This window comes from Panthera tigris, chromosome C2, assembly GCF_018350195.1.
Source record: "Panthera tigris isolate Pti1 chromosome C2, P.tigris_Pti1_mat1.1, whole genome shotgun sequence".
In the NCBI taxonomy this organism is placed as follows: domain Eukaryota; kingdom Metazoa; phylum Chordata; class Mammalia; order Carnivora; family Felidae; genus Panthera; species Panthera tigris.
The window spans coordinates 104570649-104588670 of record NC_056668.1 but is presented as its reverse complement, the minus strand read 5'-3'; positions in this window follow the sequence as shown (position 1 = coordinate 104588670).

Sequence of the window (18022 nt, the reverse complement as noted above, 5' to 3'; positions counted from 1 at the left end):
TATGTTTTCATTACATTCATTTAAGCTTTGAGTCAGTTGGATCCCTGGTGCAAAATGTAACACTTGGAAGATTCAAGTATTATATGAGAATTTATGAGAGGAAATAAATGAGAAAATGAATGTAAGACATTTAATATAGTACATGGAATATAGCAAACAATAAGTGTTTGCTATAATTATTATTAATACTATTATGAGAGAAGACAATTGCTGAATGAAAAGTTATTCTTCTGTGATGCTGATATTAGTCAATGTCCACCTATTAGCAACTACACTCTCTCTTTCACACACACACACACACACACACACACACACACGCCACTGACTCTTCCTATGAGACTGAAATTAAATTCATAATTTATCAACTGCTCACAATTCAATCCTAAAAGAACACAGCAGACACAAATGACACATAGAAGATACTAAAAACTATTCTTGCACATATGGACCTTACAATACCTTTAAAGATATTTGTCTGATCCAGATGGCTAACAGACACATGAAAAAATGCTCAACATCATTCATCACCAGAGAAATACAAATCAAAACCACAATGAGATACCACCTCACACCTGTCAGAATGGCTAAAATTAACAACTCAGGCAACAACAGATGTTGGTGAGGATGCAGAGAAAGATGAACCCTTTTGCACGGCTGGTGGGAATGCAAACTGGTATAGCCACTCAGGAAAACACTATGGAAGTTCCTCAAAAAAGTTAAAAATAGAACTATCCTGTAACCCAGCAATTTCACTACTAGGTATTCATCCAAAGGATAAATAGGAGTGCTATTTCGAATGGGCACATGCACCCTAATGTTTATAGCAACACTATTGATAATAGCCAAAATATGGAAAGAGCCCAAATGTCCATTGTCAGATGACTGGATAAAGAAGAAGTGGTATATATATATATACATAGATATATGGACATAGATATATATCTATATATATATAGATATAGATATAGATATATATATAGATATATAGATATATAGATATATATGGATATGTATAGATATATATATATATACACACATACATACATACATACAATGGAGTATTACTTGGCAATCAAAATGAAATCTTGCCATTTGCAACAACGTGGATGGAACTAAAGTGTATTAAGCTAAGTGAACTCAGTCAGAGAAAGACAAATATCATGTGAGTTCACTCATGTGGAATCTAAGATACAAAACAGATGAACATAAGGGAAGGGAAGCAAAAATAATATAAAAACAGAGAGGGAGATAAGCCGTAAGAGACTCTTAAATACAGAGAACAAACTGAGGGTTGCTGGAGGGGTGTTGGGTTTGGGGGATGGTATAGATGGGTAAGGGGCATTAAAGAGGGCACTTGGGATGAGCACTGGGTATTATATGTAAGTGATGAATCACTAAATTCTATTTCTGAAATCGTTACTACACTATATGTTAACTAACTTGGATTTAAATTAAAAAAAAATAAAAGAATAATAAAAAAATAAAGATATTGGTCTGAATTCAGCCTTTAAGTTGAATGTTTATAATAGGCTGATATCACCAACATGTGATAGGATCCCTTTTCCTTCCACTCTGTCTGTAAAAAATACATCATATTAAATTGGAAAGTACAGGGGCACCTGAGTGACGTCAGTGTCTGACTTCAACTCAGATCATGATCTCGCCGTTCATGAGCTCGAGCCCTGCATTGGGCTGTGTTCTAACAGCTCAGAGCCTGGAGCCTGCTTCAGAGTCTGCGTCTCTTTCTCTCTCTGCCCCTCCCCCACTCACATTTTCTCTCTCTCTCTCTCTCTCTCTCTCTCTCTGTCTCTCTCTCTCTCAAAAATAAATGTTAAAATAATTTTTTAGTTTTAAATTGGAAAGTACAGAAAGCACTAATAGCCATGGGATTTCTCAAGTAAACATTAAAATTTAAGAATTGATTAATAGGTCTTTAGTCCTGATAGGCAGGACTGATGGCCCAAATGCTTAATTCTGAGTTCCCAGAATCAATGACATCCTTCTAGTGGGCTAAAAAAGACAATCAATATAAAAGAAAGCAAGTGTTAAAAGCACATCTACCAGTTTTGAAATATGCACTCAATAGTAAGCTCAAATACATTGCCGAAGATCATGTTCTGTGGAAGAAGAAAAGAAAACACGATATTACATACCCACAACAGATTATATCATTCAAGAATCAACTTCATCATGTGGAAATATTGCTTGATAATATATGCCCATTCTAAATTGGCCTTCCAGATCATCTGAAGTGTATAAAGAAGTTGTGGGTGAGACTATCTCACCAGTTTTTGCAATGGTCCAGGGGAGAGGCAAGTGAAGACAATCTATAAAGATCATTTACCTAAAAGAGACAACTGTATATTGGGTTTGATATGGCACCCTCTAGGCCTTCAGCCTTGCCCCAGCACCAGTGCCAGCAAATCTGCCCTTTTAAAATTTTTTATTTAAATATTTTAAATTTATTTTTTAAATTCAATTATAATTAACATACAGTGTTATGTTAGTTTCAGGTATAATATAATGATTCAACAATTCTGTGCATTACTCAGTACTCTTAATCCTCTTCACCTATTTCCCTCATCCCCCTGCTCACCTTCCCTCTGGCAACCACCAGTTTTTTTCTCTACAGTTCAGAGTATGTATTTTTGGTTTCTCTCTCTCTCTCTTTTTTTTATTCATTTGTTTTGTTTCTTAGATTCCACTATGAGTGAAGTCACATGGTATTTGTCTTCCTCTGATTGACTTATTTCATTTAACCTAATACCCTCTAGATCCATCTATGCTGTTGCAAATGGCAAGATTTCATTCAATTGTGTGTGTATACATCTTATCCATTTATCTGTGGATGGACTGTTGGGTTGCTTCCATATTTTGACTACTGTAAATAATGCTGCAATAAACATAGGGTATGAATTAGTGTTTTCATTTTCTTTGAGTAAATTTCCAGTAGTGGAATTACTGAGTTATATGGTATTACTATTTTTAGGTTTTTGAGGAACCTCTAATACTGTTCTCCATTTATTTTGTAAGTGGTTGCACCAGTTTACATTCCCACCAACAGTGCATGAGGGTCCCCCTTTTCTCTATATCCTTGCCAATACTTGTTTTTTGCATTTTTGATTTTAGCTATTCTGACAGGTGTGAGATGATATCTTATTGTGGTTTTGATTTGCCTTGACTTTTTATTTTTTATAGCTGACTGTTTTAAATTAGATGCCACATTTTTAGTATATACTTCTATGAGTTTTAACACATACGTTCAGGTAACCATCACCACAATGAAGATACAGAAGAGTTCTCTAATACTGCCTGTTTGTACTTTTCCATCACCGTTAATCCCTGGTAACCACTTATAGGTCCTTCATCCTTATGCTTTCTTTGCAATGTCATATATATGGAATTATCCAATGTGTAGTCTTTTGAGACTGACTTCTTTTACTTAGTATAATACTTTGAGAATCATTCACGTTGTGTGTGTCAGTAGTTTGTTTCTTTATATTGTTGAGTAGTATTCCATTGTAGGGATGTATCTCCACTTGTTTATTCCCATTTAAGGACATTTGGATTGTTTTCAGCTTTTCACTACTATGTATAATGATGCTATAAACATTCATGAACAGTTGTTTTTGTTAATGTAAGTTTTTCTTTGGGTAAATAACAAGGTGGAATTGCTTAGCCAAATAGTATATACTCTGGTTTATAAGAACCTGCCAAACCATTTTCCAGAGTGGGTGCACCATTTTGCATTCTACCAGCACTGTGTAAGAGATCCAGCTTCTCCATATTTTCTTCAGCACTTGGTATGGTTAATCTTTTTTATTTCAGCCATTCTTTTTAAAAATATTTTTTAATGTTTATTTTTAAGAGAGAGAGAGAGAATGCAAGCTGGAGAGGGGCAGAGAGAGAGGGAGAAACAGAATCTGAAGCAGGCTCCAGGCTCTGAGCTGTCAGCACAGAGTCCAATGTGGGGCCAGAACTCACTGACTGTGAGATCATGACCTGAGCTGAAGTTGGACGCTTAACCGACTGAGCTACTCAGGCGCCCCTGTTTTAAAGCCATTCTTAATAGCTTCCCTGTCTTCTAATGATCAAGTTTCTATTTCCAGTTCTCTGTACCATCAGGAACCCACCAGTGGCAGCCCAAATTGTCTGTCAAGAAATCTTGGGACACATTCTCTAATTTAAAATATTGGCCTCTTTTCAATTTAAAAAGTATATAGTGGCATGAGATACTTCTAAATACTGTCATACATTGTAAAATCATCTACATCCTATGACAACTAGAATGCTTTCACATCGATAGTAATTAAACATCCTCTGCCATTATGTAGATAAACATTTATCTTTGTTTATATTAGGCCTAGCTTAAGTGCTTAACTGAAAAATGTCAAAGAACACTTAACAACACTTTACATATCCTTTGCTCTTATTTTTTATTATCATTTGTGATGAAACAGAAGTTTATTTGCTTTCTCTCTAGCAACCTGCTTTCAGCAAATATTTGTTGAGTTCCTTCTTTGTGCTAGGAACTTTACTGGGTACTGGGATACAGCTGGAAACAACACAGACAGAAAAACTTGCCCATACAATGCTAGGTTTTTAGAGTGGGTTAGGCAATAGAAAATAAATAGTTGATATAGGTAATATTGTAAATGCAAAGTGCTATAGAAAATAAAACAGGGAAAGAGCTTGCAATCTTAAATAGAGAGGATAGGAAAAACTTCAAAGAGAAGGTCATGTTTGAGTAAAAACTTGCATGAGGTGAGAGTGAACCTTGCATATACATCTGTAACCACATTACAGGCAGAGGAAACAAGGGCATAGGACTGTAGGCAGGAACCTACAAGTCATGATCAAAGATCAGCAAACAGCCTGGGTGGCTAGTGGCAAGAGTTCACAAAGAAATGGTATAAGATGAGGTGTAAGAGAGGTAATTAGAAGGAGGGAGGGAGGGAAGGAAGGAAGGAAGGAAGGAAGGAAGGAAGGAAGGAAGGAAGGAAGGAAGGAAGGAAACAAACAAACAACTTTTGGATAGGTTGCTAACTTTGGCTTTTGATAGCTACGAAAAATTTAACAGAATTACTAGGATGTAAATTTTGGCTACACTGTTTTATCTTTTCAGAACGCTTTTTATGGTGTCAAATGAATGGGTAGTCCACAGTGCAAATGCTCATTTTTCCCATTGACTATCAGTTCAAGACTTGTAATTATTTGGACACAAAATAGAATGAAGTTTGTCTTTGTTTAATATCATAATTATTAGAGAGATAAAAACTAATTTAAATGAAATAGTTTCAAATTCTCAAACACTTCAGAGGTACCAGACAAATAAAATGCTGACTGTAAGCAGTCTTAGATTTTCACTAAAACAAGGTTACTAACAGCTGAAGGGCCCTAGTTTTCATGTTTACTTTATTTATCTCTCCAAAGTGAATGTAAAAACAGCCCCAAACCTCACATTTCTCACTGTTTGACTGCCCCCACTCACAATTAAAAATACTTTACTGTAGTTCAGAAAGTTCTGAATATAAATCTTGATTATTTTATGACTTCCCCTTGACAACTAATGATAACAGCTAGTATTTAGGGAGCACCTGTGCCAAACCCTTTATAAGAATGGTCTCATTTGACCTTTATAACATCCTATGAAATAGGTATTATTATTATCTTCATTATGGAAATGAGGCTAAGCTTAGTGGAGTAAGACAGCTTGTCCAAGTCATAACCTAAAGTAAGTGGCTTAGTAAGGATTTGAACCCAGATTTGTCTAATTGCAATATACCTAACCAAACTACTTCCAGCAGTATATTTTATGTGTTGAAGAAACATTTTCTAAGATAACAGTATCAAATGTTGCTCTTGATATACGTATGTTTTGTTTTCATTAGTTATTTCTGCAATAATGCCATGTAACAAAGCCCTACGGCTTCTCCTTGAATCACATTTGCTCACAGTCAGTTGGCTAAAGGAAATTGTAGGGCCGGGTCCCGTGTCAGTAGAGCAGGAAAGTATACTCCATGGGAATATATATTTCTTCCCCAAGGGAGAGAATATTTCTTTTTTTAAGTTTTTATTTTAATTCCAGTTAGTTAACATCCAGTGTTCTATTAGTTTCAGGCATACAGTATAGTGATTCAACAATTCCATACATCACCCAGTGCTTATCACAGCATTCCTTAATCCCCATCACGTATTTTACCTATCCCACCCCTCTATTGTAACCATCAGTTTGTTCTGTATAGTTAAGAATCTGTTTCTTGGTTTGTCACTCTTATTTTTATCCCTTTGTTTCCTTTGTTTCTTAAATTCCACAGATGAGTGAAATTATATGGTAATTGTCTTTCTCTGACTGACTTATTTCACTTAGCATGATATTCTCTAGTTCCATCCATGTCCTTGGAGATGGAAAGATGCCATTCTTTTTCATGGCTGAATAATATTCTATTATATATATATACTATGTTATCCATTTATCAATCAATGGACACTTGAGCTGCTTCCATAATTTGGCTATTGTAAATAATGCTACAATACACAGAGAGGTGCATATATCCTTTCGAATTAGTGTTTTCCTATTTTGGGGTAAATACCCAGTAGGGCAATTCCTGGATCATATGGAAGTTCTATTTTTAATTTTTGAGGACCCTTCTTATTGTTTTCCAGTGTGGCTGCACCACTCTGTATACTGGGAATACCGTTGTATTCCCATCAACAATACATGAGGGTTCCTTTTTCTCCACATCTTCTCTAACACTTGTTGTTTCTTGTATTTTTTATTTTAGCCATTCTGACAGGTGTGAAATGATATCTCATTGTGGTTTTGATTTGCATTTTCCTGATGATTAGTGAGGTTGAGCATCTTTTCATGTGTCTGTTTGCCATCCATATGTCTTTGGAGAAATGTCTATTCATGTCTTCCTCCTATTTTTAATTGGATTATTTGTTTTTTGGGTGTTGGGTCTTGTAAGTTATTAATATATGTTGGATACTAACCCTTTATCAGACATGTCATTTGCAAAATCTTCTCCCATTCCATAGGTTACCGTTTAGTTTTCTTGATTGTTTCCTTTGCTGTTCAGAAACTTTTTATTTGATGTAGTCCTAGCTTATTTTTGCTTTTGTTTCCCTTGCCTCAGAAGTCTATCTAGAAAAAAGTTGCTGTGGCCAATGTCAGAGAAGTTACTGCCTGTGCTCTCTTCTAAAGTTTATGGTTTCAGGTCTCACATTAGGTTTTTAATCCATTTTGAATTTATTTTTGTATATGGTATAACAAAGTGATCTGGTTTCATTTTTTGCATATTGCTGTCCAGTTTCCCCAATGCCATTTGTTGAAAAGACTTCCTTTTTTCCGCTGGATAGTCTTTCCTGCTTTGTCAAAGATAATTGACCATATAGTTGTGGGTTCATTTCTGAGTTTTCTATTCTGCTGTTGATCTATATGTCTATTTTTGTGCCAGTACCATACTGTTTTTTTGATTACTACAGCTTTGTAATTTAACTTGAAGTCTGGAATTGTGATACCTCCAGCTTTGCTCTTTTCTTTTTCAAGATTGCTTTGGTTATTCAGGTTCTTTGTGGTTCCATACAAATTTTAGAATTGTTTGTTCTGGTTCTGTGAAAAATGATGTTGGTATTTTGATAGGGATTGCATTAAATATGTTTGGGGTAGTATACACATTTTAACAATATTTGTTCTTCTGATCCATGACCATGGGATGTCTTCCCATTTCTTTGTGCCATTTTCAGTTTCTTTCATCGGTGTATTATAATTCTCAGAATATAAGTCTGGTTTGATATATTCCTAGATAATTACATTACTTTGGGAACAGTTGCAATTGGAATGTTTTCTTAATTTCTCTTTCTACCACTTCATCATTGGTGTATAGAAATGCAACAGATTTCCATACATTGATTTTGTATCCTCTGACTTTACTGAATTTGTTTATCAGTTCTAGCAGTTTATTGGTAGAGTCTTTGGGTTTTCTATATATACTATCATGTCATATGCAAATAATGAAAGTTTTACTTCTTCCTTCCTGATTTAGATTCCTTTTATTTCTCTTTGTTGTCTGATTTCTATGGCTAGGACTGCCAGTACTCTGATAAATAAAAGTAGTAAAAGTAGACATCCTCATCTTGTTCCTAACCATCAGGAAAAAGTTCTTGGTTTTTCCCCATTAAGGATGATGTTAACATATATGGCCTTTATTATGTTGAGGTATGTTCCCTCTAAACCTATTTTGCTGAGGGAGTTTATCATGAAAGAATGGTGTATTTTGTCAAATCTTTTTTCTGCATCTATTGAAATGAGCATATGGTTCTTATCATCTGTCTTATTGATATGATGTATCATATTGATTGATTTACAAATATTGAACCACACTTGCATATGAGGAATAAATCCTCCTTGATCATGGTGAATGATTTTTTTAATGTATTGTTGGATTGGTTTGCTAGTATTTTGTTGAGGATTTTTGTATCTATGTCTATCAGAGATACTAGCCTGTAGTCCTCATTTTTGGTGGTGTATTAATCTGGTTTGGGTATCAGGGTAATGCCGGCCTCATAGAATGAATTTGTAAGTTTTCCTTCCTTTTCTATTTTTTGTAATAGTTTGAGAAGAAGAAGTATTAACTCCCCTTTAAGTGTTTGGTAGAATTTGCCTGTGAAGCCATCTGGTTCTGGACTTTTGTTTGGGGGAATTTTCTGGTTATTGATTCAATTTCTTTGCTGGTAATTGGCCTGTCCAAATTTTCTATTTCTTCCTGCTTTAGTTTTGGTAGGTTATATGTTTTTAGGGATGTATCCATTTTTCTAGGTTGTCAAATTTGTTGGCATATGGTTTTTCATAATATTCTCTTATTGTATTTCTGTGGTGTTGGTTGTTATTTCTCTTCTCTCATTTGTGACTTTATTTATTTGAGTCCTTCCTCTTTTTTTCTTAATAAATCTGGCTAGCAGTTTATCAATTTTATTGATCTTTTCAAAGAATCAGCTCCTTGTTTTATTGGTCTGTTCTATTGGGTTTTTTTTGTTTTGTTTTTTGTTTTTTGGTTTTTTTTAGTTTATATATCATTTATTTCTGTTCTAATCTCTATTATTTCCTTCCTTCTGATGGTTTTAGGCTTTGTTTGTTGTTCTTTTTCTAGCTTCTTTATGGGTAAATTTAGGTTGTTTACTTGCGATTTTTCTTGCTTCTTGATTTAGCCTATATTGCTATATACTTCCCTCTTAAAACAGCTTTTGCTACATCCAAAAGGTTTTGAAACATTGTGTTTTTATTTGTTTCCATGTACTTCTTAAATTTCTTCTTTGATTTCCTGGTTGACTCATCATTGTTTAGTAGCAAGTTATTTAACTTCCATGTAGTTGTGGTCTTTCCAGTTTTTTCTTGTGGTTGACTTCTACTTTCATAGCATTGTAGTCAGAAAAGTTGCATGGTTTTACTTGGATCTTTTTTAATTTGTTGAGGCTTATTTTGTGGCCCAAATGTTACCTGTGCTGGAAAATGTCCATATGCACTTGAAAAGAATGTGTATTCGGCTATTTTAGGATGGAATGTTCTGAATATATCTGTTAAATCCGTCTGGTCTTGTGTCCTGTTGAAAGCCATTGTTTCCTTGTTGATTTTTTTGTTTAGATGACCTGTCAATTAATGTAAGGGTTGTTAAAATACCCTACTATAATTCTATTATTGATCTCTTCCTTTATGTTTTTATTAATTGTATTATGTATTTGAGTGCTATCATGTTGGGTGCATAAATATTTACAATTGTTATATCTTCTTGTTGGATTGTCCCCTTTACTATTATTTAGTGTCCTTCTTTGTCTCTTGTTATAGCCTTGTTAATTTTTATTTTGTTTTATGTAAGTATTTCTTTTTTTCTTTTTTTAATGTTTATTTATTTTTGAGAGAGAGAGAGAGAGAGAGACAGTGCAAGCAGGAGAGGGGCAGAGAGAGAGGGAGACACAGAATCTGAAGCAGGCTTCAGGCTCTGGCTGTCAGCACGGAGCCTGACATGGGGCTCAAACCCATAAACTGCAAGATCATGACCTGAGCTGAAGTCAGATGCTTAACTGACTGAGCCACCCAGGTACCCCTATATAAGTATTTTTACTCAGGCTTTCTTTTGACATCCATTTGCATGATAAATGTTTCTCCATCCCCCAATTTCAATCTTCCAGTTTTTTTAGGTCTAAAATGAGTCTCTTTCAAGAAGCATATGGGTAGGTCTTTTTAAAAATCCATTCTACCACCGTATGTGTTTTCATTGGAGTGCTTAGTCCATTTACATTCAAAGTAATTATCGATAGGTATGTATTTCCATTTTATTACTGTTTTGTGGTTGTTTCTGAAGATTTTCTCTGATCCTTTTGTGTCTTTCTCTCTTTCACAGTTTGCTAGTTTTCTTTAATCATATATTTGGATTTCTTTCTCTTTATTCTTTGCATATTTATTAGTGGTTTTTGATTTGTGATCACCATTAGGTTTATATATAACATCTTCTGCAGATAGTGGTCTGTATTAAGGTGTTGGCCATGTAAGTTTGAACTCATTCTTTACTACTCTCCTCCTTACATTTAGGGATATGGTGTCATATTTTACATCTTTTTATTTAGTGAATTCTTTGCCTGATATTTTACAGAAATATTTATTTTTACTGCTTTTGTGTTTCCTACCTTCATATTGTCATGTTTGGTCTTTCCTTTCTACTCAGAGTGCCCTTTAATGTTTCTTGCAGGGTCGTTTAGTGGTCATGAATTCCTTTAGTTGTTGTTTGTTTGGAAAACTCTCTATCTCTCCTATTCTGAATTATAGCCTTTCTGGACTGAGCATTCTTGGCTGCTGATTTTTCCCATCCAACACTTTGAATATATCATGCCACTGCCTTCTGGCTTGGAAAGTTTCTGCTGAAAACTCTCCTGGTAGTCTTATGGAATTTCCCTTGTGTGTGACTGCCTTCTTTTGTCTTGCTGCTTTAATTTTTTTTTCTTTATCACTGTACTTTGCCATTTTAATTGTAATATGTCTTGATGTGGATCTGCTTTTATTGATTTTGTTGGGGGTTATCTCTGCTTCCTGGATCTGGATATCTGTTCCCTTCCCCAGATTAGAGAAGTTTTCAGCTATTATCTCTTCAAATAAATTTTCTTCCCCCTTTAACCTCTCTTCTTCTTTTGGGACTCCCATAATGAGAATGTTACTACATTTGATGGAGTCACTGAGTTCCCTAAATCTATTCTCATTTTGCATAATTCCTTTTTCTCTCCTTTGCTTAGCTTGATTACTTTCCTTTACTCTGTCTTCTAGGTCATTAACTCATTCCTCTGCTTCTTCCATCCTGCTGTTCATTCTATCAGGCATGTTTTTCATCTCATTTATTGAGGCTTTATCTCTACTATGTTATTCCTTATCTCTGTATTAAGGATGTCACTGATATCCTCCACTGTTGTCTCAAATTCATTGAGTATCTTTATGATCATTGCTTTAAATTCTCCATCAGGCATGTTACTTATATCTGTTTCACTTCTATCTCTGGCCATGGCCTTGTTCTGTTCTTTCATTTGGGACAAATTCCTCTGTCTTCTCATATTGTCTAAGTTTCTGTGCATGCTTCTGGAGGTTAGGAAAGTCAGCTACTTCTCCTATTCTTGGAAGTAATGGCCCTATGAAGAAGAGGTCCTATAGTACCGTGCAGTGTAGTATCTCCTGTTTTCCAGGGCCTGGTGTTTCAGGGAGTGTCTCCAAAGTGTGGTGTATATGCTCTCTTGTTGTATCCTGGCTGCTTCAGGCTAGTTGTCTGCAGAGGCTCTTGTTGTCTATGGTGGTGGTGTGTGGTCCCTGGCCCAAATGTGGTAAGTTTTAGCTAAGTGTGATCTCATCTGCTTGTGGAATGAGACCTGTCACCACTGTTGCCAGAACCAAGGCCCTGAAAAACTCTTGAGTTGGGAGACATGTTGTGGACAGGATCCCGCAGTGCTAAGACTGAGGTAAGGGTGACTGGGAAGGGTAGTTCCACAGGAGGGCAGGGGCACAGGATTTGGTGTAACAAGTTAGGTAGTGAGTGTCAGCACTGCACTGGTTTTTGCAGGTGGCTCTGTGTTTATGCTGAAGGGTGGGGGAGGGAAATGGCACATGCCAGTTCATTTGTTCCAGGAGGGGTATCTCTGTGAATATTGTCTCTCTGGGACATGCTCTGAGATGAGCAAATAACTTCCCCACTGTATGTCCATGGGCTGTTTGCCCTGCCTTCTCTCCAAGAGCAGCTCCAATGTCTCTGGGCTATCCCTGAGTCAAACCTGCTGATCTTTATAACTCCAGGCTTTAAGCCCCACTGGTTGCAAGACCTCATGAAATTCAGCCACTTTCACTTTCCAAGCCAAATGCTATGGGGATTTGTTATCCCTGTGTGCCCCCCTGTGTGTCAGTCTATCTCCTGCCCTTCTCTTTGACCACAGCTCCCTCCCCACTGCAGTGGCTACATTCTGTTTTGGGAGGATAGTTCTAAAACAGTTTCAATCTATTACAAATTGCTTGTGCAATGCGATGGGTAGAATGCTTTCCTTTGTCAACATTGTGCATGCTAAATTTATGCAGTGAACATGTGTATATATCACAGGTCCTATGCAGAATGGAAACTGAAGTATATAATAAATTATCAAGTGGAGTTTCTACTTTTATGGATAAAATTTAAATGCTTTTACTAATTCTTCAGTTTTCTAAATAAAAGATCTGCTGCTATTTGGAAAAATAGCTCTAATAAGGCCTTAAAATTATTTTGTAAAAAAGTGGGTTATCTAAAAACACATATACATAAATAAAAGTTGAGCCTCATCTTGGTTTCTTTTTTCTTTTTTTAAGTTTGTTTGTTTGTTTGTTTGTTTGGAGACCATGTGTGTAGGCAGAGGAGAGAAAATCCTAAGCAGGCTCCAGCCAGCACAGAGCTGGACATGGGGCTTGATCCCATGAATTGTAAGATAATGATCTGAGCCAAAATCAAGAGTCAGACCCTTAACCTACTGAGCCATCCAGCCCCCACTCAGCTTGGTTTCTAATGCCATTCTCCAATAAAAGGAAAAGTATGAAAAAGATGGGGGGAATGGAAAAAGTAATTTTACAGTAGAGAAACCTGACAAACACTACCTCAACCAGGTGGCCAAGATTAACATCAATAGTAATAAGTCATGTTGATCGTATGTACTCATGATATGATGTGCTTAAGTGACACTTTATGTCTGTGGTATTTCTCCCAAAATATACAACCCCAGAAAGACATCAGTAACATTCCAATAGAGGGACATTTAACAAAATACTTGACCAGTACTTCTCAAAACTGTCAAGATCATGAAAAATAAGGAAGGTCTGAAAAACAGTCACAGCAAAGAGGAGCCTAAAGAGAAATGACAGCTAGCTATAATGTGGCATCCTATATAAGATATTGGGGCAGAAAAAAAAGTACATTAGGTAAAAACTAACAAAATAGGAATGAAATATAGATTTTAGCTGATAATAATGTATCCATGTTCATTTATTAATTGTGACAAATGTACCATAAGATGTTAATAGTAGAGGAAACTGGGTGTGAGATATATGGGAACTCTGTACTGTCTTTATAATTTTTCTGCAAATATTAACTATTCTAAAATAAACAAATCTATTTAAGAAAAATATTAAATTGCAAGGATATAAAATAAAGAAAAATAATTAAAAGACAAAGTCAAATACTGGAAGCAGTTTTTTTTTAAAAGAAAATTATAATGTTAGTAAATAATTATAGCAGTTGGGAAAGCCAATCAAAACTAAAAGTCATCTGACTATTGATAAATATGTTTCATTATGATCATTAATATTTTACCTTTAAACAGTTAGAGCTGGATGTCCTGAAGGAATTGCCCTAGGACTGCCTAAGACAATGGTAGGAAGGTTCAAATGCCAGTCTTATGGATTGAAAGTCCAATTTATTTGGTAGCATTCTCTCTTTGTCTCTGTCTCTGTCTCTCTGTGGTACCATTGATCCTTGCTGTGGTTTCTTGTTCTCTCTTCCTGTTGCTTATTTCTGGACCCCCATCTGTCACCCTCACTCTTTTTACTTCTGACTACCCAAAAGAAATCTGTAATTACTTTGAGCTAATGAGAAAAGGAACGTGGACAGGAAAGGGCTAAAAGGGGACTGGGAAGTGAGGATAGGTCTTGGAACACCCAGGTCACTAAGAAGCTAACTAAAAACATTTGAGAAATTTTCCAAAACCCCTGATGATGCAGAGTGAATAAAAAAAACCTCTATTAGTTGCATCAAAAAATGAAGACTAACACCTTTTCAATGATTTCTTTACACAAGAAAAATTTGGTTGGATTTTGATAAAGGTGAAATGGCTTCTAGTAGCATCTCTCTCTCTCCCTCCCTCTCTCTCTCTCTCTGTCTCTGTCTCTCTCTCTCTCTCTCTCTCTCTCTCTGCTGTATTTTACAGTTTCTCTTGAGAGAAACCATGACATACCATTTCTGGTTCATATGTTTTAGAAAAAAAATGAAAGCATATTGTCAGTCATGTAATTGATATACAGTGCTTCTTGACATGTCTATTTTTAATTAAAACACATTTTAATTAAAAAAGGAGAGAGCAATTTTAAGAAGAGAAGCTCTCTGCCAGATGGTGATTCCTAATTTACCTCAAATGTGTTGGGAGCCACATGATTCATTTTGATTAGCTTGGGTTTGTGCATTGTAGAGAATAGCAATTTTGTTATAAAAAATAACAACCCATAGCACCCCTTTCTAAGTACGTGTGTAGGGGCATGGTCATTGGCATTAGTGAATATATTTTACAGATATTTACCCAGAAATTCTAATGGCATGAGTAAGATGTCTGTGTAAAACTTTAATGCAAGTTCTAGAGCTTTTGTTAATAAATACAGCCCCTACAATATCAGATTCAGGTTTGCAAATGCAAAATCACATTTGAGGGCCAGTCCTCAGAGTCAAGAAATACTCCTGGACAGGGGTTCACTCATAGAGCTTCCAGTAAAGGAGACTGGGAGGAATAATATTGTTTCTCCCTTACTCTTTTCTATAGTTTCATACCTCATTGGCTTCATGACCAAATCTGAATTCCTCATAAGCTCTGTGGTACACAAATACAAATATTTCACGTTTCACATGTTCCACATCTGTAAACTACAGTAAGTGTGTATATTACTATATGATATACTGTGTTTAGTATGCTATATACTCGACATTAGTAAGTATAGTTCTATGTGTATAGACTATACTGAGAGAAAGCAATGTGGACCAGAGGATAGTAGTTGTTCCAAAGAATTTCTCCCTATTTAGAGGGGCAGAGAGAAACTAACACCAAAGCATTCTAATAGACACTTCTCCAAGGAAGACATCACATGGCCAACCGACACATGAAAAAATGCTCCACATCACTCATCATCAGGGAAATACAAATCAAAACCACAGTGAGATACCATACCTCACACCTGTCAGAATGGCTAACATTAACAACTCAGGCAACAACAGATGTTGGCAAGGATACGGAGAAAGAGGATCTCTTTTGCATCGTTGGTGGCAATGCAAGCTGGTACAGCCACTCTGGAAAACAGTATAGAGGTTCTTCAAAAAACTAAAAATAGAACTATTCTATGACCCAGCAATTGCACTCCTAGGCATTTATCCACGGGATACAGGTGTGCTGTCTTGAAGGGACACATGCACCCCCATGTTTATAGCAGCACTATCAACAATAGCCAAAGTATGGAAAGAGCCCATATGTTCCTCGATGGATGAATGGATAAAGAAAATGTGGTACATATATATACAATGGAGTATTACTCAACAATCAAAAAGAATGAAATCTTGCCATTTGCAACTGTGTGGATGGAACTGGAGGGTATTATGCTAAGTGAAATTAGTCAGAGAAAGACAAAGATCATATGACCTCACTCAAATGAGGACTTTAAGAGACAAAACAGATGAACCTAAGGGAAGGGAAACAAAAATAATATAAAAACAGGGAGGGAGACAAAACAAAAAGAGACTCAAAAATATGGAGAACAAACTGAGGGTTGCTGGAGGGGTTGTGGGAGGGGGGATGGGCTAAACGGGTAAGGGGCATTAAGGAATCTACTCCTGAAATCATTGTTCCACTATATGCTAACTAATTTGGATGTAAATTAAAAAAAATAAAAAATAAATGAAATTAAAAAAAAAAACAATTGCAGCATGTAGTTAAACTAAGCCTAAATTATCAGTTAAAGTATCAGAAGAAACCAGCAGTAGCATTCCGTGGATGTATGACTTGGGTGAGGCATTAACCTCTATGAGTCGATTTCCGTAACTGTGAAAACAAATAATAATACTTGCCTCCAATAATAATTGCAAGAAATGAATGGAATGACAATTAGGGTAATTTGTAATGGCCAAAATAGCATAATATATTTTATTAATAGTGAATTCAATAACGCTGCTTTTCTTGGATATGAATATTCTATCATCTGCAAAAAAAGTCCAGTGGCATTAATGTTGTTGTCTGTTTTTTAATATCCTCTGTGAGACCAAAGAGGAATGGAGCAAAAGAGAAAATGGCCCAGGTATTTTGGGATCTTAAACCTAAATAGTTATTTCAATCAAGTTTATAATTTTAATCATTCATGAGACACTCACAGTTTCTTTTTCTTACCCAGATTCAGTTCCTGAGTCATATTCAAAATAGCTGTAAAAATGAGAATATAAATTGTAGGCATTGTCAAAAACAACCATAACTTTGAAAACAAGATGTCATTTTATTTAAAATCCTGTGATGAAATTTATCCCAATTTAAAAAAAGAAAATCATTTATTGGACTCAATGAGAAGATTGTGCTTTCTGGTGTATTTTAAAGAATGTTTTAGTATTTAAACACTGAGTTTCTGACCACAATTTTAAGAAATTACAGGGTTAGGATACTGCATTGATTCTTACAAGTTATTACAACACAGTGAGATAAAAATGATTGACAAGTAATAGAAGCTTAACAAATTTCAGATTTAAAGATTTTCAATAATAATAAAACTTTAATCCTCTCATAACTCAAATTCACTTGTGACACATGCCTTAAATTTTACATTGAATTTTGGTTGCAGCAAAGATACCCCATACCCTACATCATAGAATTTATCAGTGAATGAAAATAGTGTGAGAAGGGGGAGTAGGAAAGTTAAGTATCTTTGAGTGTACCTTTTAGATTAAAAGTCAGATATTTGACAGATGTCACATATATCTTGAGGTTAGTTAACATTAATCTTGCCAAAACACAGTTTTACTTCTAAATATTAAAGTGTATTTACACAAAGGCTATAAAGACATGGCTCATTACTTTTACCAAAATGACACTGCTGTAATTTATCTATCTAACTCCTACTTTTTATATTAGTTTACTTTGCATTGGCATGATTTCTAAAGTGTTCAGATCTTTTAAATTTGCATTTCAAAGTAGCTATAAAATATGTATTCCATTGCAAAACATTAGCATAAAGCGATTCGGTATTATATATTCTGTCGGAAATGCCAGGAAGAATTCCACAACTATTGCATTTCCATCTGGCAGCATCTTCCTACACTGAATATTTGCATAAATATTTCAGCAATAAAGTAAAATTATGAAACATAAACTCTTTAGGTTATATTCCAAATTGATAACCTCTTCAAAATTTAATAAGCAAAGGAACTATGCAATTGCAAGGAAATTACTATGGTGCTTTCCACCTATTTTGAACTGTCCTGGGGAAATAGTTCCTTCCTCAATTCATATTTCATTCATATCTTACTCTTTCTGTCCATAAGGAATGAGTTCTCAATGGTTGAAAAAATGAATTCCTACCCAATATAGGTATGAATGTTTAAGTAGTCTGGCTGCCTTTTCCAGAACGTTATTCAGCCTGAATGAAAGACTTACGTGCTGAGTTAATGACAGGTGACTGTCGTGGAATTGGGATATTATAGAGAAAGAACCTTCTATTTTATTTAAATGAATGCCATCT